Source organism: Aegilops tauschii, chromosome 5, assembly GCF_002575655.3.
Source record: "Aegilops tauschii subsp. strangulata cultivar AL8/78 chromosome 5, Aet v6.0, whole genome shotgun sequence".
Classification (NCBI taxonomy): Eukaryota; Viridiplantae; Streptophyta; class Magnoliopsida; order Poales; family Poaceae; genus Aegilops; species Aegilops tauschii.
The window spans coordinates 571,478,588-571,500,781 of NC_053039.3; the positions used below are offsets into that span (position 1 = coordinate 571,478,588).

Here is a 22,194-nt window from a genome sequence, read left to right on the forward strand (position 1 = left end):
AATTAAAACTTTGTTCACCCCGGTTTGTACGTGTGTGCTAAAGTTGAACCATCTAATTGTTTATGCACTCTAGAAATTTACTGCATATCACACCAAAGTGCATGCGTCGTGCGGGGCGTTGTGTTAAATTTGAGATGGGCTCTAGGCCCGTATAGCAATTTCTGAAAAATCTCTAAGAACCCATGTGGGTTATATGGCACTAGTTATAGTGGGAAGTTTAGTCCCATTCCGAAAATGGAAGAAGAGTTGGACCTTCTTATAAGGGTCTCTCTTCTGCATGCCGCCCGCCGCGTTGAGCCGAGCCGAGCTCACACCTACGCATTTATTTTTGCCAGTCACTAACGGAGAGTTCTCTGACAGCTGGGCCACGATCTGAGACGTCGGAACACATCACATCTGCTCCACGCGCACGCCCACCGTCGTTCCCTTGTTGTTGCTATCGCCAGTGACTCCATCCCGTCCGCCGCGTACACGGTCGACGGGAGAGCAGGTCTCCGAAACCACACCCTTCTGGTTCCTGTACGGGTGAGGGGCGAATAGGTTTTTGGGCAGCGATTACGCGACTGCTCGCTTCCGATCGTCTACTTCCTCTACGTCCGCGTCGCCTTCATCATCACCATGTCCACCGACGCTGACCGTGCCGCCGCCGAGAAAGCTGAAGCCGACAAGAAGGCCGCCGAGGACGCTGCTGCTGCCACCAACACCGCGGCCTCTTCATGGCCTACTGGAGAGTATAACTTGTTTATCCCGCTCCTACTGTTTTCTGTTTTAGCCATGCTAGCATTATACGTAGATCTCTCTGCAATTAGCGTAGTATGTGCTTGCTTGACTGAATATCAGTATGCATTTATTTGTATCAATGCAATGCTAGTGTTTTACTCATGGATTAATTTAATCGAGAAATTGCCTATTTACTAAACAATCCAAAAACCTATTATGTGTAGCAATTTTTCGGCAAGTGGCTTTGCCGCTATACTGAAACCGGATAAGTTTACCGGTACATATTTTAAGCGTTGGCAGACTAAGACCACTTTATGGCTCACGGCTATGAACGTGTTCTGGGTCACCGGTGTCTCCACGGGAACGATTGCTCCTGAACAGGAGAAGGCGTTCAAGGAGGCCACCGTTGTGTTTCTCGGAGCAGTTCTTAGCGTGATCGGAGATAAACTGGTCGACGCATATTTACATGTGCATGTCGCCAAGGACTTGTGGGAGGCGCTCGAATCTAAGTTCGGGGCCGCCGATGCCGGGAGTGAGATGTATATTATAGAGCAGTTCCACGATTACAAGATGGTTGAAAACCGTCCTGTATTGGAGCAGGCTCATGAGATAATATGCATTGTTAAGGAGCTTGAGCTTCTTAAGTGCGAGTTACCGGGCAAGTTTGTCGCGGGCTGCATAATCACTAAGCTCCCTAATTCCTGGAGGAACTTTGCCACCACTCTGAAACATCAGAGGCGTAAATTCTCTATGGAGGATGTCATTAGCCATATGAGTGTTGAGCAGAATTCGAGGGCAAAGGACTCGCACGGAAAAGGGGCCGAAGGAACTTTTGTTGCCAACATGGTGAACCAGAGGAACCATAACTCCCACAAGCCCAAGGGAAAGAACGGTGTCCAACACAATACCGACTTTAAGAAGAAGGGTAAGAAGACCTTCAAGAAGAACAAGAAGGACGAGGGCTTCTTTACTTGTGGTTCGGTTGAACATTGGGCCAACAAGTGCCCAAACAAGTACAAGAAGCCATGACAGGACTCCAAGTCCGTCAACATGATTGTGGGCAACAATGAGAATGGTGCATCTGGGTACGGTAATTTATTTACTGTTTTTTAAGTGTTTCAGCCCACCGATTGGTGGGTGGACACAGGTGCAGGTGTTCATGTGTGTGCTGACATTTCATTGTCCACTTCTTACCAGGTCACAGGCCACGGGTCCGTATTGATGGGGAATGGCGCGAGTGCTTCTGTTCATGGTGTTGGCACGGTCGATCTGAAGTTTACTTCGGGAAGGATCGTGCAGCTGAAGAACGTGCAGCATGTCCCCGCCATCAAGAAGAACCTCGTTAGTGGCTCCCTGCTATGTAGAGAAGGGTTTAAGTTTGTTTTCGAGTCTAATAAATTAGTTGTTACGAAATATGGACTCTTTGTTGGAAAAGGTTATGAAAGCGGAGGGATGTTCCGCCTTTCCCTCGCAAATTTTTGTAATAAAGTCGTGAACCATATTCATTCGAATGTTAATGAATCAGAAGTTTGGCATTCACGTCTTTGTCACATTAGTTTCGGTGTTATGACGCGGCTAGCCAAGTTGGATTTAATCCCGAGTTTCACTTTAGCCAAAGGTTCTAAGTGCCTCTCATGTTGCAAGCTAAGCAACCTCGCAAGCCTCACAAGGCCGCGGAGGAGAGACACTTGGCACCATTAGAACTCATACATTCTGATCTTTGTGAGATGAATGGTGTGTTGACTAAAGGTGGAAAGAAATACTTCATGACATTGATAGATGATTCCACTAGATATTGCTATGTGTATCTGTTAAATACTAAAGATGAGGCTCTACACTACTTTAAAATCTATAAGGCAGAAGTTGAGAATCAACTTGAAAAGAAAATTAAACGAGTCCGATCAGATCGTGGTGGAGAGTACTTCTCGAGTGAGTTTGATTCCTTTTGTGCGGAACACGGCCTTATTCATGAGAGGACGCCTCCCTATTCACCCCAGTCAAACGGGGTTGCCGAGCGGAAAAACCGTACTCTAACTGATTTGGTTAACGCCATGTTAGATACATCGGGTTTGTCCAAGGCATGGTGGGGGGAGGCTATATTGACGGCATGTCATGTCCTGAATAAAGTTCAGGCAAAGGATAATGAGATCACTCCCTATGAGAAATGGGCAAAGAGAAGGACAACACTCTCGTACTTGCGTACTTGGGGCTGTTTGGCGAAAGTCAATGTGCCGATCCCCAAAAAGCGTAAGCTTGGACCCAAGACTGTGGACTGCGTTAATTTGGGCTACGCTAAGAACATCGTTGGCTATAGATTCTTAGTAGTAAAATCTGAGGTACCTGACCAGAAGGTCGGTACAATTATGGAGTCTAAGGATGCTACATTCTTCGAGAATATTTTTCCTATGAGAGATATGCAAAGCACGTCTAGACAGGAATCTGAGGAGACTCCTAAACCTGCCATTCCTATGGAATATTACGAACAAACACATGATGAAAATCCTGAGGAGGATGACGAGGAAACCCTTGGTAGGGGCAAGAGACAAAGGACTGCAAAGACCTTTGGTGATGATTTCTTCGTGTACCTCATGGATGATACTCCCACTTCTATTTCAGAAGCGTATGCCTCTCCAGAAGCTGATTACTGGAAGGATGCGGTCCGTAGCGAGATGGAATCCATCATGGCTAATGGGACATGGGAGATTACTGACCGTCCCTATGGTTGCAAACCATTAGGATGTAAGTGGGTGTTCAAGAAGAAGCTTAGGCCCGATGGTACGATTGAAAAGTACAAGGCTAGGCTTGTGGCCAAGGGCTATGACCAAAAAGAAGAGGAAGATTTCTTCGATACTTATTCACCTGTGGCTAGACTGACCACCATTCGAGTAGTACTCTCGTTGGCGGCCTCGCATGGTCTTCTCGTCCATCAGATGGATGTTAAGACAGCTTTTCTGAATGGAGAGCTAAACGAGGAAATCTACATGCAACAGCCAGATGGCTTTGTGATAGATGGTCAGGAAAGAAAGGTGTGTAGGTTGCTGAAATCTTTATATGGCCTGAAGCAAGCACCTAAGCAATGGCATGATAAGTTTAATACAACTCTGGCATCTGTTGGTTTCGTTGTTAATGAGGCTGACAAATGTGTATACTATCGCCATGGTGGGGGCGAAGGAGTTATACTGTGCTTGTATGTTGATGACATACTGATATTCGTAACAAACCTCAAAGTCATTGAGGAGGTCAAATCGTTTCTATCTCAGAACTTTGAGATGAAAGACCTTGGTGTGGCTGATGTTATCTTGAACATCAAGCTACTGAGAGATAATGAGGGTGGGATTACACTTCTGCAATCCCACTATGTTGAGAAGGTGTTGAGTCGTTTTGGATATTGGGACTGCACACCATCTCAAACACCATATGATCCTAGCGTGTTGATTCGAAAGTCCAAAGGCACGGCTAAAGATCAATTGAGATACTCTCAAATAATTGGTTCACTGATGTACCTAGCGAGCGCAACGAGGCCTGACATCGCGTTTGCTGTGAGCAAACTGAGCCGGTTTGTTTCCAAACCGGGTGATGTACATTGGCATGCTGTTGAGAGAGTTATGCGCTATCTGAAAGGCACTATGAAATATGGACTTCACTATACCGGATACCCGTTGGTACTTGAAGGGTATAGTGATGCGAATTGGATCTCTGATGCTGATGAGATGAAGGCCACAACTGGGTATATGTTTACTCTTGGAGGTGGTGCTATTTCCTGGAAGTCTTGCAAGCAAACGATCTTAACGAGATCGACAATGGAAGCAGAATTAACAACATTAGACACATCTGGTGTTGAAGCAGGATGGCTTCGAGATCTTTTGATGGACTTGCCATTGGTTGATAAACCGGTTCCGGCTATCCTTATGAACTGTGACGATCAGACTGTCATCACCAAGGTGAAAAGTTCAAAGGACAACATGAAGTCCAACAAACACATAAGAATGAGATTAAAGGCTGTCAGAAAATTAAGAAATTCTAGAGTGATAGCGTTGGAGTATGTCCATACGGCTAAGAATCTGGCAGATCCCTTTACAAAAGGGCTATCACGTGTTGTGATAGATAGTGCATCGAGGGAGATGGGTATGAGACCCACATGAGTTGCCATGGTAGTAACCCAACCTATGTGATCGGAGATCCCGTGAATTAGGACCTGGGAAAACAAGCCAGTGGTGAACTGAGGAGAGTAACTATACTAACCCACTCCGTTGGAGATGCAATACTCTCAATACTGTATGGTAGGGTGACTATTGTCTTAATGTGTTCCAAAGCTTAAGTGAGCAAGATGCTATCCTACAGAGCGATCTTTGGAGGAACACACCTATGTGAGCCCGACTGCTGGTCACAATCTATGAGATTGGGGTGATCTCTAGTAAGCTCATGAATAGGCCAGGAGTGTGACTTATATGCTCCACCCGAGGGGGCAGCCTTCCGCAGCCTAGTACTAGTAAGACATGTGGTGAAACTTCTTTACGCCAAACTGACAATTCAAGGCATAGTCCATTGTTCAGTTGTGAAGGAGTGTAGCTACTTCTCTATGTGAAGTTCAACCTTAACGGGTCTTCACTGAAACACTGGTATATCGAAACAGTAATTGAAACAAAGGACACAATGGACCCTCGAGATCTGGTGGGGGATTGCTGAAATTTGAGATGGGCTCTAGGCCCATATAGCAATTTCTGAAAAATCTCTAAGGGCCCATGTGGGTTATATGGGATTAGGTGTAGTGGGAAGTTTAGTCCCACGCCGAAAGTGGAAGAGGAATTGGACCCGAAAAATGCGTTTGGTGGCCGCGCTACAGGCAGGCCGCTATCCCTGCCGTCTGGCCAGCATTAGGATTCCCGCTGTGAGTGTATACCGCCTGTATTCCATTTATTTTCAGCTTGTATTCAACCAGCTCTGACCCACCCACATGCAAAAGCACCTAGGGCTCTTACACTCAACTGACATGTACGCACATCGTTGGGCTTTTTAGTACTGATGCCCCATGCGCGTGCAGACTTGTACGACCCGTGCATGCACGTCGTGGTCGATTGGTGAGCAGAGGAGAGCGCTTGTGTAGAACCAAAGAGGCCCACGTACATGCAAAGCCATCTAGACTCGGACGTGCCCCTGACATGTACGCACTGCTGTGCGAGCTGTAGACCTGTGCGTGCATGCCGTGGAGGATCGTTGGCCAGCGGAGACCACTAGCTGGTCAAGGGCGGACGTGGAGCACCGGCGGCCAGCGAACACGCATGTTCGTTCACCATTAGCTCTCCACGAAGTAAGCAAGTTTATTTTGTTTGATGTTAATTTGTCTGTCCGTTTTGACTAGCAAATGCAGCACGGTTACGCTGCTGTTTGTGTTTAAAAGCCAGTACCACTAAACTTGGACTTGAGTTTTATCTGTTTTACGCGCTAGAAATTTGGAACAGCTTAGCCACATGTGCGTCCTAATGCTGAATGCGATAGATCCAGAAGTATTAGTCTTGACTAATTACGCCATGTTCATCTACAATGGCCGATTTGCATTAGCGCTTCACGTCTGCAACCTCACTTTGGTGGCAGCCAGGTAGGTCCCACCACATGCAAACGAATATAGACTTCCACCACTTGGTCTGACATGTACGCACACCGCGTAGCTGAGTGCATAGCCATGCACAGTAGGACGCAGACCTGTACGTGACCGGATTCCATGGCTGGCCACAAGTTCGACTAGAGGAATCGTGGAGCAATGCCGGCCAGCTGACTGTTAAGATTTGTTCTTCATTAGCCACTGTTAGCCACCCTTGATTAAGCGCATCCAGATTAATTCGTTTTTTGCGGCTGCACAAATAAAACTCCTCAAGCCCATTAGTGTGAAAACTTCTATGTTTAATCTGGGAATCAATTTTATCTAGTATTTGACATCCTACACTCGTTAATCTACAAGAAGTTTGAATGTGCACGTAGATGAACCATGACCTGTAGGCTCGAGTTTGATAAATTAATGCCAATGCTGTTAACTTATTTAACCTGTATAAACAGCCACGCATTAACATGTTTACAAGGTTTCATGAATACGTGTACAGAACTGACCAGTACGCTGTAAGCGACTGGCACAAGTTCTTTGCTCCACTCACGCGCCGACTGTGCCATGAGTACTGGCAAATAAAATTAACCGCTCTCCCGATTACAATATTGGATTAGAGAGTAAACAGGACGAGGACTTGCACATCAGAGTGTATGTAATGATAGCAAGGTAGTTAACTGGTACTCCCTCTGTAAAGAAATAGGAGTATAAGAGTGTTTAGATCACTACTTTAATAATCTAAACGTTCTTATATTTTTTTTACGGAGGGAGTAGTATTTACTGACAAATATCTAATGTTAGTTGAAACTCAGTATTAACTTCCACAGATGACTATGCACATTGCTTATCCATTTCCATAACCTGTTTGTGATTACCAATCACTGGCACAGCATTTTTCAATCGAACGCATAGTCACACATTTGTGCCATGAAATTTTTTGGACCCTTGATCACCTCCTAACTCCAATGTACCATCACCATATGCAGGATATATCACATGTATTTGATTTTGCACAGATTAGCATGCAGACCACAACTGAATCGAACTAAAAAATGACTGAAATATCAACTGCCTTACATTGACAGCTTACTTACTTACTTACGAAGCCTTTTATCCCAAACAAGTTGGGGTAGGCTAGATATGAAACCCTTTCACGAGGACTTCCCAGGAGGTCACCCATCCTAGTACTACTCTCGCCCAAATGGGTTTCATACCCAAAAGACTGGCTAGTTTTTACGTTGGTTCGCCAAGCCTATCACAACCCTTAGATATGAAACCCTTTCACGAGGACTTCCCAGGAGGTCACCCATCCTAGTACTACTCTCGCCCAAATGGGTTTCATACCTATGGGACTGGCTAGTTTTTACGTTGGCTCGCCAAGCCTATCACAACCCTTCTCCTTTACCCGAGCTTGGGACCGGCTATGCCTAGAAGACATAGGCGGAGTTCCTTACATTGACAGCTAAGTCATCTTTTTAATTACCCACTCAAGCCCTCTTTACCAACCAGCTTGCAGTTAGCTTGCGAGCACTTTTTCGGTCAGGCCTCCCTCTCCAAATTCTCCAGATATGCTTTTCCCACTCTCACCCTGATGAGACAACACAAACCATTATCACTAGAACTCAATTGAAAATCGACAAATTTTGACAAAATAACTTAAGCTAACACACAACATGTGCTGATTTATACTAATACACACATCATGTTCTACGTACAGAACTAGGAACAATGCATAATTGGAATACCCATCACCCACCTTAGCAATTTGATATGGTTCACAAACGGTACAAACACATTACAATATTTACAAACATCTGCCTTAGTGAGTCAAATGGATCGCTGACAGGGAACTTATCAGATGTGTATCTATATGATGGCAGATTTCAGTCAAAAACTATTGATACATTTCACAATTTACCAGGAAGAAACTTTCAGCAGCTCGTGCAAAAAACCAAGATTTCTGTTTGGTAAACAGCAGCACATTGCAAGACACGAGCGGTTGATCTGAATTTAAACAGACGTACGTGCAAAAAACCAGGAAGAAACATGTTTTTTTTACACAGACGTACCGCACATGCACACACAATCTCTTGCATACATCTTGTTCTCTGCACACTGAGCCTGCTCTTCGCCAGCCGTATACCAAACCCAGTTTCCCATGAATATAGATTGTAGAACTCATATGCCTCATCCAACGAGTCAAATTCCGTGCCAATTGTTGGATTGATGACATGCCCTTCACATTTTTCAGCATAAGCACGGACAGACAGCTCAAGCGCTGTTTTCCTGTCGGGGTTCATGTCCCTCTCATCAGGTGCTTTCCCCAGCCTCACCCTGAGCCAGTGTGTCGCATCAAAAAGAACAACCATCAATTAGTTGTCTATTCATGGTATAGCACTAGCATAAATCAATAACAGCAAAAGATTTTGTGTCTGCATGCGCGGTGAGTCTCAGTACTCCAGCCATAATCACAACAAAAAGTTATCTCGCTTACTCTTGCCTAAATGTCAGACGCCACACTTAAAATCGAAAAACTACATAGTTCAGTATCGCCTACTAATTTGCATTTATGTATTTCACCATAAGAAAGCAGCTCTAGTTACGTAATCCAAATATGCACGCCCATGATTAGCATAACTCATTCTATCTATTTTTGCAGCCTGCTACATACACAAAAAACACCCATAATTTCAAGATCCAACAGAGCATGCTAGGAATCCAAACATCACAGATACTGTGTGTCAATGACAGGTTGGTCTTATTAATCCTAGAATCCAAAAAACGAACCAGAAAGCTATTCAGAAATCTAAAACGAACAACCTGAAACCATTACTCTCTGCGTCTCCTACTACGGACACGACTCAAACAGCACAAATCAGACACTTAACTGTTTGATATTTGGTCTTTCTAAATAATCCATCACATGATTGTACCAGCAGGGTATGTCGAGAATGCATCTCTTAAGCTGAGCAGATGCGAATGAAGCATGATGGGGGGACAGAAAAAACCGCACCTCCTCGTCCAGCCGCTTGTAGCTTCAGGGCACACCTCGTATCTCTGCCCATCTCCAACCACCGCTGCTTCTTCGTCCTTCTCGAGCTCTAGGGCTGGAGCACTCATGGAATCTTGGGATTCCACCGGGAACACAACACTTTTCCATCCGGTGATGTTAGCTCCACCGCTCCTGCAGTCAAACCTAGCGCCATCAGTGAATGGATTTGCAAAGAAAAGTGGGGGGAGGAACTAGGGGGAGAGAGAACTTGGAGGAACAAGAACATACCCGTTGACCTCCAGTCCGTCCGTCGACATCTCGCCGGTGGGGAATCGCCGCCGCAGCGCGCCCGTGTGGAAAAAGAGAGCAGCCGCGGACGCAAGCTTTCTGTGGAGGAGAGGGTAATGCCGAGGAAACCCACACGCGTGGATCCACCTGCTCCACACATGTCACCGGGCCCATATAACATGTGCTGTTTCGAAAGATCGCTCTGTACCAAAACTGCTATCCAGGCCACCGAGTCACGCCGCGGGCCGGGGTACAGGAACGGGTAATGGGCCGAACACAATACGCCTATTGAAGCCTAGCTGTATCACGAACCGTAATTCACCCACTAGGCCTGCCACCCCACAGCAGTGAAATGACGGATCGCCAATCCCAAAGCCCATTCGAATGGATGAGATTGCGGCCTGCCTGTAGCCCGGCCACCAAAAGCCCTCACTCGAGTTGGACCTCCTTATAAGGGTTTCTCTTCTACATGCTATTGGAGCTTGAGAAGAGAAGAGGCCCTCGCGCACTCCTCCTCCGCCGCCCGCCTCGCCACGCCACGCCACGCCTCGTCACGACGCGCCGCGCCGCGCCGCGGGATTGAGCCGAGCCGAGCTCACACCTACGCACTTATTTTTGCCAGTCACTAACAAAGAGTTCTCTAACAGCTGGGCCACGATCTGAGACGTCGGATCGTGGGTTGTCACGGACTCGGACGTGGGTCGAGCCCACGTCTCTCCACACAGCTGCGCCTATATAAGTGCGCACGCCCATCGTCGTTCCCTTGTTGCTGCTGCCGCCGGTGACTCCATCACGTCCGCCGCGTACACGGTCGACGGGAGAGCAGGTCTCCGAAATCACGCCCTTCTGGTTTCTGTACGGGTGAGGGACGAATAGGTTTTTGGGCAGCGATTACGCGACTTCTCGCTTCCGATCGTCTACTTCCTCTATGTCCGCGTCGCCTTCATCATCATCATGTCCACCGACGCTGACCGTGCCGCCGCCGAGAAAGCTGAAGCCGACAAGAAGGCCGCCGAGGACGCTGCTGCTGCCACCAACACCGCGGCCTCTTCATGGCCTACTGGAGGGTATAACTCGTTTATCCCGCTCCTACTGTTTTCTGTTTTAGCCATGCTAGCGTTATACGTAGATCTCTCTGCAATTAGCGTAGTATATGCTTGCTTGACTGAATATCAGTATGCATTTATTTGTATCAATGCCATGCTAGTGTTTTACTCGTGGATTAATTTAATCAAAAAATTGCCTATTTACTCAACATCGACATCAGTCAGCCCACGGTAAAATATCCAAGTAGCATGACGCTTTTTTGATACGATCGAAAGATTCACCCTTGTCAGACCAGATACCATTGCAAAAGGAAAAAAATAACATGCATGGGTGTGGCACGCACAACACATCCAGAGATAAGAAACGAATATCTCACCGAGCTCTCTCAGAGCTCAGGCACTTTCGGCCGTCGGATCGTTTGCTTGATGCGTTACCGGCCGTCCGACCCCCCTCCCGAGCGCCCTCAACCGTCAGATAAAAACCGAGCGCTCTAGCTCACTCCCGGCCTGCCACCGCGCGTAATTCCAGTGCCCCCGAGGGCATTTCCGTAATTTCACATGGCTGGAAAAATATCCAATTCAACAGGGTGAGCGCGGGGTCGTCGCTCCTCCCCCACTCGCGTCGCGCCCTCTCCTCTTCCTCCCGCCTCGCCTCTCTCGCCTCTTAAATCCATACAAAGCATGCAAAAGAAACCATACGTACAACATCTACATACTGCCTTAGTTACTCTTCGTCGTCGGAGATGTCCATGACGACAGAGCAGGGTGCCGGCTGGACGAGCGGGTAGGAGGGCTCTGGCTCATTCTCCTCCTGCTCGACCTCATCCATGTAGGCGAACATCTCCGCCTCGTCCGCGGCCTCTTGCACCTCCATCTCGTGCCGGCGACAGTTGCCTCCGCAACCGACTCCGATCGGAGGGAATCGAGGATGGCCTGCTGCTCCGTCTGCAGATCCCCGTCGCCAGCGTCCCCAAATCCTTCTCCCCCAGCTCATCCTCCTCCCCCTCCTCCTCCACCTCCTCCTCCACCTCCTCCTCCAACTCCTTCTCCGGATCCACTGCATCCGGAGGTAGCCCCACGGCGATCCAGGCTTCGCGCCTAGCCCGGATCTGTGCAAGGAGCTCGAGCCGGAGCTCCAGCGTCAGAAATGGCTCTCTCCTTACCCGACGGCGTGGGGCATGGCTACTAGGCGGACGGGTGGAGTGGAAAGTGGCAGCGGTGGCGGACAGGAGGAGGAAAATGTGGATGGATGGTAGGGTTTCGGTGCCGCCGGTCGACTTAAATAGCCGGGCAATGCACTACGCGACCCGTCGAAGCTGCGTCACACGGCGCCACCGGTCCGACGGATGAGACGAGCTTCGGACCGCCAGGTTTGAGGGTTTTTCTGTCTGGGACCCTTTCGTCAGTCCGAAGTGGCGGGCGTGCCCGGACGCCTCTTATATCCGCCCCATATTTGGTTGGATATGGGGGGTGCCGGTCAGCCCAGACGTATGAGGGCCATTTCAGGGGATCGTCTTAATCGAAAAAATGTGACCGAACAGTGACCGGGTGGTTCCGCCCAGGTGTATGAGACCGGTTAGAGAGGTCCGGTTGTAGATGCTCTTATACATCCAAATCGCACCATTTGTTCGGCTGCTGGCTATGTCATCAAGTTCGTCTGCTGGGTGGACGAACTGCTCCGCCTTGATTTTCAACAAGTGCCATGATTAGTAGTTTTTTGTTGGATACTGCTTGCGCAATAACGTGAATGTAGAATGAGCACTTAGAGCAACTCCAACACGTCGACCCAAAGGACAGCGTTTTTGTCCGCATTTTGTCTGTTTGGGTCAGCTTGGCGTACACCCATGTCCGTTTTTGTATTTGGGTCGACACTTGTGCCCAACACTGGCCCGACCTATTTTTTCGCCGGCGCGCAAAAATACATTCTAGCACATATTTTGGAAATAAAAGCGTTCATTAAACATTAATGCCGGCCAGAAAGGCCGGCGATAGTCCACTATTACATTAAATAAAACAGTAAATAAAACTACAGACTACTAGGAGTGTCGGCGCTGCCCTAGACGTCGTCGTCGTCGTCGGGGCCGGTGAGGTCGACGAGCGTCGGCACAGGGCCAGCCCATGGGAACGCCGTCGACCAAGCCCTAGCGACATCGTCCGCCGCCGGCTGGGATGGGTCAGCGCGGGCACGGCGCTCCTCCTCGGCGTCGCGCTCGAGCATTTCGAGGTACTCGCCCTCGCGGTGCTCCTCAGCCAGCCGTTGCTGGCGCCAATGCTCGAGGTACGCCTGCTCCAGCTCCAGCGTCGCCCCCAGCCAGACCGGCGGCACGTTGACCCACTAATGCACCACCCTCGTCCAGGAGTAGCGCTCGACCGACTCGATGGGGGGCTGGGGGCCGGCTCCATGGCGGGGGACGGCGGGACCAGCGGCGGCGCAACACAGTCGCCGCCCACGGAGAGAGCCATGGCCTCCGCCATGCGCGCCTGTTAAGCCGCCTCCTCCTCCTCCTTGCGCTGCTCTTCCTCCTCGCTCTCCCGGAGGACAACAGCCAGCGCCGCCTGGTAGACGACCTCCGCCTCCTGATCCTTGTTGCTCACGACGAGGGGCGGCGGCGAGGAGCGACGCGACACGTAGTGGACGTCGCGCCTCCTGGCTTCCTCGTGCTCGAAGGCGAATCATTGCTCCCACGCCGGCGAGTCAAACGCGTAGATGGCTTGGCGGCGCTGCTCCAGCATTAGCAACTCCCGCCGGCGCCGCACCTCCTCCATGTGCGCCCTCGCCGACCGCGGCGCGGCCGGCACTGGGATCCTCTTCGGATCCAAATGTCAGTCGTGCGGTAGCGTTACATCGAGATAGGGCTCCCAGTGCCACCTCGCCTGGTGCACTGGGACGCTGACGCGCTGACGCGGCCGGCGGGCAGACAACGGCGGAGGAGGAGGGGGGGAATGGAGAGGGGGTGGAGTGGGTCTTGCCCTTGCCCTTGCCGGAGTAGAAGCCCATGCTGACGTAGAGGGTGGCTAGGGTTTGTCGGCGATGGGGGAGCACTGGGCGACGGGATGAAGACGGGAGGCGTCTGGAAGCGGATGAGGACGCTCCCCCGCCGCACGCTCGGATTAAAGAAGGCCGACCGCCGTCACTGACGTGTGGGCCCAAGAGGGGCGGTCGTTATTAATAAAGCTGACCCGGGTAGTTGGACGGCTGCCAGGAGGGGACACGGCGGGCATCGAGAGGGCACGTGACGCGTCCGCTTCGCATCCGCGCCGACGCATTTCAGCCGCAAATGGGACCGCACAGACGTGAAACAGACACGATTGCGAATGGGTCGGCGCGTTGTGCCTCCACTTTTATGGGCGTCGACCCAAACAGACGTCAACGAACAAAATTGGATACCTGCGTTGGAGTTGCTCTTAATTACAACTCCAAAATTCCGTCGTACAAGATCACGAAACATCTGCTTGGTTCAACACTGCTAGATGGCACAACCGCCACCCACCTCCCTTTCATCCAGATTGTCGGATTACACATCATGTGCCTGGCACATGTACAATCAGATCATGTGCCTGGCACGTACCGTTTCGCAGTTGAAACCCCTCGGTGCGACAGCATCTTGTACCTGGCACATGGCACCCGGCTGACTTTGTGCCTTGTACACAACACGTGACTGCAACATACTCCACAGGCACATGATTGCATGGCACATGCAAACTGCTGCAAATGTGCTAGGCACGATTATTCAGTTTGGGTGTTGCCAAAACTCACGATAAGCGGCTTGTGGGTACAGCCGACATTTTCAATGTGCCAGGTACATGTTTCAGCATGATGCTTTTCGTGTCAACGTTTTGACTGATTTATGGAAACACATTTGTTAGTCTAAACGTCATCGCAAAGTTTGTTCACAAAACAACTGCAAAAAGTATTTAAGAAAAATGGAAACTATGCAACCGGTCGTTCATAACTTGACATCCATACCAATAAATTATATTTTTGGTCATGTCCGAGGACCGTAGTTGTGCTTGACCCATAGCCAATCTAGATCATTAACATACAAACGCTTGCGCCCCAACAGAAACAGTCTGAAGCAAGATATGCCTCAGGAGACTTCATATTGTTACACCATGACGTTACTCGACTCCACATCCTTTTTCATTCGATAGACTCGATAAACTGATGCGGCCTCCTTGCATTGTTCCCCTTGAGATGCAATATGTCGTAAAGGTAATATGGCACCAGCGAACTTTCATCGTCCTGTATATGATTGTGAAAACATCATCAAATAATTTACAGACCGGAAGAAAAAATATTCAGGGAAAATGGAACTACTAATGCTCCATTATATCTCTTTTGTCTGAACGATGTCTAGATCAGCATACTCACCACGTGAATATCATGACTCGCTTGGTCGCCAATGAAATTCCGGCAGAAGTTCATGGTGTAAAAACCGGACAGGTGCTTGCAAACATGATAGGTAATATAATGAGTTTCTGGATTCATATACCATTAATCGGTTCTTTGTACGCGTATATAACCATTATTCCTGGGTTTTGTCCATCACATCTGTTCCAGCTGCCGGGATTCCGTATATCTTCTCAACGTCGCTCTCGTTGAACTTAAATACCTTATTCGGCCCCAAGATAATGGCTTGTCTGACCTCATCCACCATCCCTAAAAGCCAAACCATATGTCTGACACTCAACTTGCTAATCAGTGGAATGGATAGAGTGCCACCCCAACCCATAGAGATAACAATGTCTCTTTTCTACTGGTCAAACTGTAATATAAAAGAGTAAACCTTCTGCACTGAACATCTGAAAGTAGGACCGTCATACCCGTCGCTCCTGTCTGAGTCATCCTCTTCAACGACCGTGGGCAGCTTGTTGAGCTTGCTGTAGTTCTGCACAATCAGAGCATTGGTAAAATGTACAACTCTTCAAGACGGAAACACAAACGTTGATTTATACGCTACTGCTATTTCCCAACGTACATGTTGGCGCATCCCATGCACCGAAAAATCCTAACTATAAACATTGATTCATGTACAATGGCAACATATATCAGCTAATGTGTTCTACCCATGCCACGTTACCAAGACCCGTCAGTACCGCGAAAAGGTCATGAGCATCCGCACCCTCAATAGCAAATCCATAAAAAAAAATCATACTACACAAAAGACATAATGCGCATGTCACTTGCATCCCCGGGCCCCTTCCCAGAAGAACAAAACGAGAATCGAGATTAAGTCTGCATGTCGTCTTACCTGCATGATGACTGCTTAAATATGAACGCATGACAGATATTGCTGCCCCAAACCCGTTCAATCTTATGAGCCTGCAGAACAAAGAGATCCATGACTAATCACCCTTCTGATATGCGCCCAATGCCAAACTACAACCCGACATCCAAAGAACCTATGCGCATAGCTGAAATCACGTATTTTACCTGTGATGGCTCCGTACAATGGCCGGCGGCGCGAGATGACAGAGGCGGCGGTGCCCGCTGCGGCCTGGCGCTGGGTTTCCCCGGTGCCTGCCCGGCCCGGCGCTTCCTCTCGTACCAGAAACTCCAGCCTCCCGCTCAGATTTGAGATCTCTTCATGCTCTCCCTCCGATGAATCCCCCTTCCCCGCAGCCTAGCCTGCTCCTAGAGATGCAAGGGATTCCAGATGCAAAGCGGGAACGCAGACCAGAGTCACGGGCCGCCTCCTGGCGTGTCCGATAGTGTCTGTCCTTATCTCTTGCTGTACAGTACCCTAAGGACTCAATCGATATAACCGTAGCCTCGCAATCTTACAGAAACGGCTGACGCGTATCCCGAGGTATATGGACATACTCCCTCCATTTCACAATGTAGTGCTTCCTCTATCTCTGTGCTTCAACTTTGACCATAAATTTAACTACTAAGACCGATTGCGGCGGGAGCAAAAATTATATCAGTGAATTCATATTCGAAAGAAGTTTTTAATTATGTAATTTTTTCACCCGCCGCAGTCGGTCTTGTTCGTTAAATTTATGGTCAAAGTTCGACCTCGGGAAGCGCGGGCGCACTATATTTTGAAATGGAGGGAGTACCAGATAAGCGAGACGGGGTGCATGTTTCGCTTTGGCGCCCCGGAAGGACTCAATCCAGTCAAGTCAGTCGGTGAGACACATCTCCACCACTCGGCCGCCCCGCGCATCGCCACTCGGCGAGACACATCTCCACCACACGGCCGCCTCGTCCATCGCCACTAGTGAGACTCATCTACATCACTCGGCCATCCCGCACGCCGCCACTCGGTTGGGCACGTCTTCACCAACACGCCCACTCGGCCGCTCATGCCCGTCAGACAGGTAAGTCATTCTTTACGCACTGCGCTCTATTAAACAGTTATTTCCGTGTTCCCGAGTGTCCTGTAGTTCACACGTCACCTTCATTCGAAGGCCACGCCACCTAGTGTACCTCTACGTTCAATTGTTTATTTTGCACGTACTTGCTTACTACTGGTTATTTGACTCTGGAGTCCAACTTTCATTTTAACGCATACGCCACTCATGAACACCATGTTTCTTCATTTCGAGTTTGCATCGGTCCTCGAGGGTCTGCAATTCAATCAGAACACTACACATGCTGCCGTTTTAATCATAAGATTCACCAGTGTTGCTTGTGGCTTAAAGCGGTATGTGGTAGTTGCAGTGTGTCATAGCTGCAGTGCATAAATTAGTTCAGATCTTAGAATTGAAGAGTGCACTCTGTCTATGCATCAGTTTAAACCCAATTCGACAAGATACCTCGGTGTTGCTTGTGGATTAAAGGGGTGTTTGGCGATGCCAATGTGTCATAGCTACGCCCAGTAAATTAGTTCAGATCATGAAATTCAAGAGACAGACTATGAGCAGAGTGCAGCTAGGCATTCTGTCAATTGAAGTTCAATTCAACACGGACATTTGTCAGGACCCAGGAGCTAAAATTAGAGGTTACCCAATTCATTCGGAGAGGAACAGGAGCACCAGAGCAGTTGAGCAGTGCGAGCAGGGAGCTCGACCCGGCGCTCCTCCGCGGGGCGGCGGAGGCAGCTCAGGCAAGGGCCGGAGGCCGAAGGGGAAGGGCACTCACGACTGCTCGCACCGCCTAGAGGGGAGAGGTGCCCTGGACGGCGCGGTCGCACGGAGGTGGAGCGGGCCAGCAGCAGACGTGGCGGGCAGGGAGTGAGGGGGGAGCTCCTATTGGATGCTCGTTGCGTCAAACAGGGCGCCGACGCACAGGGGGCGACGCGACTGGGCCAGCCCAAGCTAGCGAACAGCAGTCGAACTAAAAAAAATTGATGCTTTTGTAAGAATCAAACCCTGGATTTCTTGCTCGCGAAGAGGTACTAGTACCAGTTGAGCTAAGGTACGTTGTTGTATACTCTGCTGCGCGAAATACTGACGAAGCATAACTAGCGCCGATACCCTTCTCAAAAAAAGAAAAACTAGCGCCGATACTATTTTTTTGAAATTTCAAATGCAAAACAATTTTGTTTGAAAAAAATGCGAATGTTTACGAAACGCAAACGCATTCCAAATTTGTGCAGAAATTTTAGAAAAATCAGACATTTTCAAAAAACAGGAACTTTTTTAAAAATAATGAACAATTTTTTAAACACAGTTTTCCTAAACTCTTGAAAAAAAATTCAAAATGTATTTTTTTAAAATTCGATAAAAACTTGTAACACAAACATTTTTTGAACATCTAGAACAAAATTTGAAAACATGAACATTTTTTTTTCAAAACTTGAACATTTCTTTGAAAGTCCATACCAAAATTTGAAACACGAACCTTTTTTGAACATCTAGTACAAAATTTTAAAACACGAACATTTTTTCAAAACTGGAACATTTCTTTGAAATTACAAACCAAAATTCGAAACATGAACATTTTTTTCAAAACAGGAACATTTTTTCAAATTCCAAACCAGAATTTGAAACACGAACAATTTTTCAAAATTGGAACTTTTTTTGAAACTCTGGAACAAAATTTGAAAATTAGAACATTTTTATCATTTCTGAAAAAATTTAAATGGGAACATTTTTTGAAACCTCAAACAATATTTTACAACACGAAAATTTTCTCAAATTTTTGAACAATTTTTAAGATGGGAACATTTTTTGAATCTCCCGAACAGATTTGGAAACATGCATATTTCTTAATTTGCGAACAATTTTTGAAATGGAATTATTGATTGAAATATCCAAAAAAAATAAAAGTTGTGAAATTTTGAACATTTTCAAAAAGTGAACAATTTTTTTAATTTTTGAAAAAAAGTAAAGTCGGAACATTTCATAAAAAAATTGAATTTAAGGAAAAAAAGAAGTAATAGAAAAAAAGGAAAGAATAGGAAGAGTCAAAAAATGAAAAACCAAAAAAGGGATAAAATCAGAAGAAAAAATCACTTCAGGAACCTTCTAGAAGGTTCCCAAAACCGGAAGAAAAAAATGGTACAGAAAAACGAACGCTTGATAATGGCTCGGCCCACTGCATCGCTTGCTCGCAGATCTCCTATGCGAAGCCTCGACATTACGACGCAGTGAGCGTCCTATAGGATTTTCCAGTGAGGGGGAGGGGGAGAGCGGCGCCGCGGCGGCCAGGCGGGGCGTCTGGCTTCGGCCTTCGGACCTTGGTGGGCTACTGCTGGGCTGGGCCCCAGGTGGAATATGAAACGTGTAGTACAATTTAGGCTGAGAAAAAACCTATTTAAGCCTCTCAAAGATAAAATTCAGCAAAATCCCGAAATCACTAGTTAAGCGTTACCCTTTGCAAAGGTCACTTCTCATCTTCTCAGGTACTGATAAGTGGCGCATTACATGTCCGTCACTTGTCGTAACCCGTGAGTCTTCTGTTTATTTTTAAATTTGTTTATTCAAAATATTTTATCTGTTCATCCAAATACCGTCACCGTTGGATTTGCTGCCCCGAGATCTTTTAAACTATATCCCATGTTAATAGGTTTCGATGAACTTTTTTTTTACAAAAAAACAAAAGCCAGGAAAAAAATGAAAACCAATAAAAACAAATACAAGAAACGAAAACTGAATAAAAAATTAATAAACAAGGAAGGAAAAAAACCAAAGCCCGGAAGCACAGTTGCGGTTTTCATTTTTTTTAAGCACAAGCTCTGCTTTCCCTTTTTTGAGCAGAAGCACAGCTGTACTTCCATGAAAAATACAACCGTTGCTTTCTTTATACTCGAGATTAGTGCTGATGCTCCTTCTCCATATTCAAACGTTGGTGTCAGTGCTCGAACGAACTGATGAGTGTTAAAGCCTGCGCTGTTGTATGCTGTGCAGAAGCACACAAGGGTGGAGGAACGGCAGGAAACATCAGACAAAGCAATGTGCTCTCTTAGTGAACTATGTTTATCGGTATGTCTTATATACAGTAGTAAATTAAGCCGTACATGTTCTAGCCCATGTCTATCGGTATGCATTTGTTCACCCTGCCGCCTCGAAGCACAGGAGGCCACATCCTCTCATGTTTTCATAAGCAGAGGATGCCTTCAAGTTGGTCTGCTGATATTTCATTGAGAGAAATACCAACCCATGGTGTGACAAAGCGTGGGAGAAAACATGTTGTCAGTCTGCAGCATAAGGATCTCCAAGATGACGCTGTCTTGCCTGATTTACTCTGAAGTGTTGTATGGTACTACTACGTACAAGAGTAAATATTATGTTGGACACCTGCGCATTGTTTTGTTCCTCGAGTTAAGATGGTGGCACCCTGTTGTTAAATCTGATGACTGCATTCTCAACTATGATTAGAAATTGTCCTCCGGTTACACGCATGATATTACAGTGTGAAATTTTCTGTCACAAATCTGATTTGTCTAGCATCAGGGGCATATATAGGAAAAAAATATATTAGCCTGACTTGTTCTGAATCTCCAAGGGCAATCTTGCTAGACCTGCCAAATGGACACATGCATGATGCATGTACTCCCTCCGATCCAAATTAACCGACGCAGCTTTAGTAAAAAGTTATACTAAAGTTGCATCAATTAATTTGGATCAGATGGAGTAACTGTTTGAGGCAGAAGATATTGACATTCAAGAGGTGAACTACGCATGAATTTAAGCCCTTCAACACATAGTGTCTTTGTGAGGGCTCAGGAGCTAAATTGCAGATTAATTACCCAGTCCATTCCCAGAGATACAGGAGCAGGGAGCTTGACCCAGCCTCCTCCGCGGCCGCAGGCCGGAGTCGACTGGCTATTCTGGTTTACTGAACGTTTACCTCAGGAACACTTCGTCTCAACACATTAACTTAGCACTGGTCTAAGGTGGCAGCTGCCCAAAACAAAACAATGTCTTGATTAATAGAGATGCTTGATGCTGATTTTCACATCACTGACAATCGGTTGCAACGCCTCCACCAGCGCGCCCACACTCAGTGAGAAATCTGTTTTGTCTAGCATCAGGGGCATAGGAATATATATTCATTAGCCTAGAATGTTCTGAATTTCTGAGGGCGATGATGGTACATTTGGTGCCGTTTCAGGCAAAAGATTTGGCAAATGGAGGCAAGATTCAGCAGTGTTTCTTGTGGCTTAAAGGGGTTTTATGTGGCAGTGGCAGCGCATAAATTAGTTCAGATGTTAGCATTGAAGAGTGCCAGGCACTCTGTCCACGCATCAACTTTAAGCCCAATTCAACGAGATACCTCGGTGTTGCTTGTGGATTGAAGGGGTGCCCAGTAAATTAGTTGAGAGACAAACTAGCTAGGAGCCATAGTTAGGCACTCTTTCAATTTAAGTTCAATTCAACACGTACATTTGTGAGGACCCAGGAGCTAAAATTAGATGTTACTCGCTCCATTCGGTGAGGAACAGGATCACCAGAGCAGCTGAGGAGTGCGAGCAGGGAGCTCGACCCAGCGTTCCCCCGCGGCATGGCGGAGGCAGCTCAGGCAGGGCCGCAGGTCAGGAGGGTACTCACGCCCAACGGCGGAGCCAGGAATTATACGTAAAGGGGGGCCGAACATTGAACTAAAAAAACGAGACCCTCCAAGACTAGCCCTTGAAGGCATATTTTTATAGAAAAAATCTCAAAGCACCACGGGCTACCTAGGTACCCAGGTGGACTAGATCGCTCCTTGCAAGCCTAGCCTCACCCTATGCTCTGAACATTGAACTAAACTCTTCTAAAATGCAACATGGTATATGGATTACGGAATAGGTTTGATTTATATAGGAACGACCGTGGGTATACTAAAATATGTAGCCTTATTACAAAGTATTGATAACACAGACATATGTACAATTGAATGGTGATGATTGACGAATGAAGAATTACCAGTCAGACTGCATAGACCTTTAGTTGTTTTTAACCCACCGATTGATATTTTTAAGGTCCTTGCACAAAAAAAGAAGAAGATATTTTTAAGGTTCTACGTTGATAACATGTCACTCTAAATTTATTTATTTATTTTGAAACAAAGTAATCAAGAGGTATTTATAAATTTCAACTCAATTTTTGCCTTGTCCACTTATAATTTGCCTCTCTAGTCGTCCTACATAAGCGCTGAACAGGAAGACAGGAGAAACCGC

General features: G+C 47.3%; 1 long non-coding RNA gene across 1 annotated transcript; it reads right to left on the reverse strand.

The window, feature by feature from the left end:
* Positions 1-14,588: 14,588 nt before the first annotated feature.
* Positions 14,589-16,391, reverse strand: LOC109775353 (uncharacterized). The gene is made up of 4 exons (XR_002235806.4): positions 16,077-16,391; positions 15,895-15,965; positions 15,015-15,531; positions 14,589-14,885 (listed from the first exon to the last, which is right to left on the reverse strand). It is a non-coding gene; the product is annotated as an uncharacterized lncRNA (long non-coding RNA).
* Between the last annotated feature and the right edge of the window lie 5,803 nt (positions 16,392-22,194).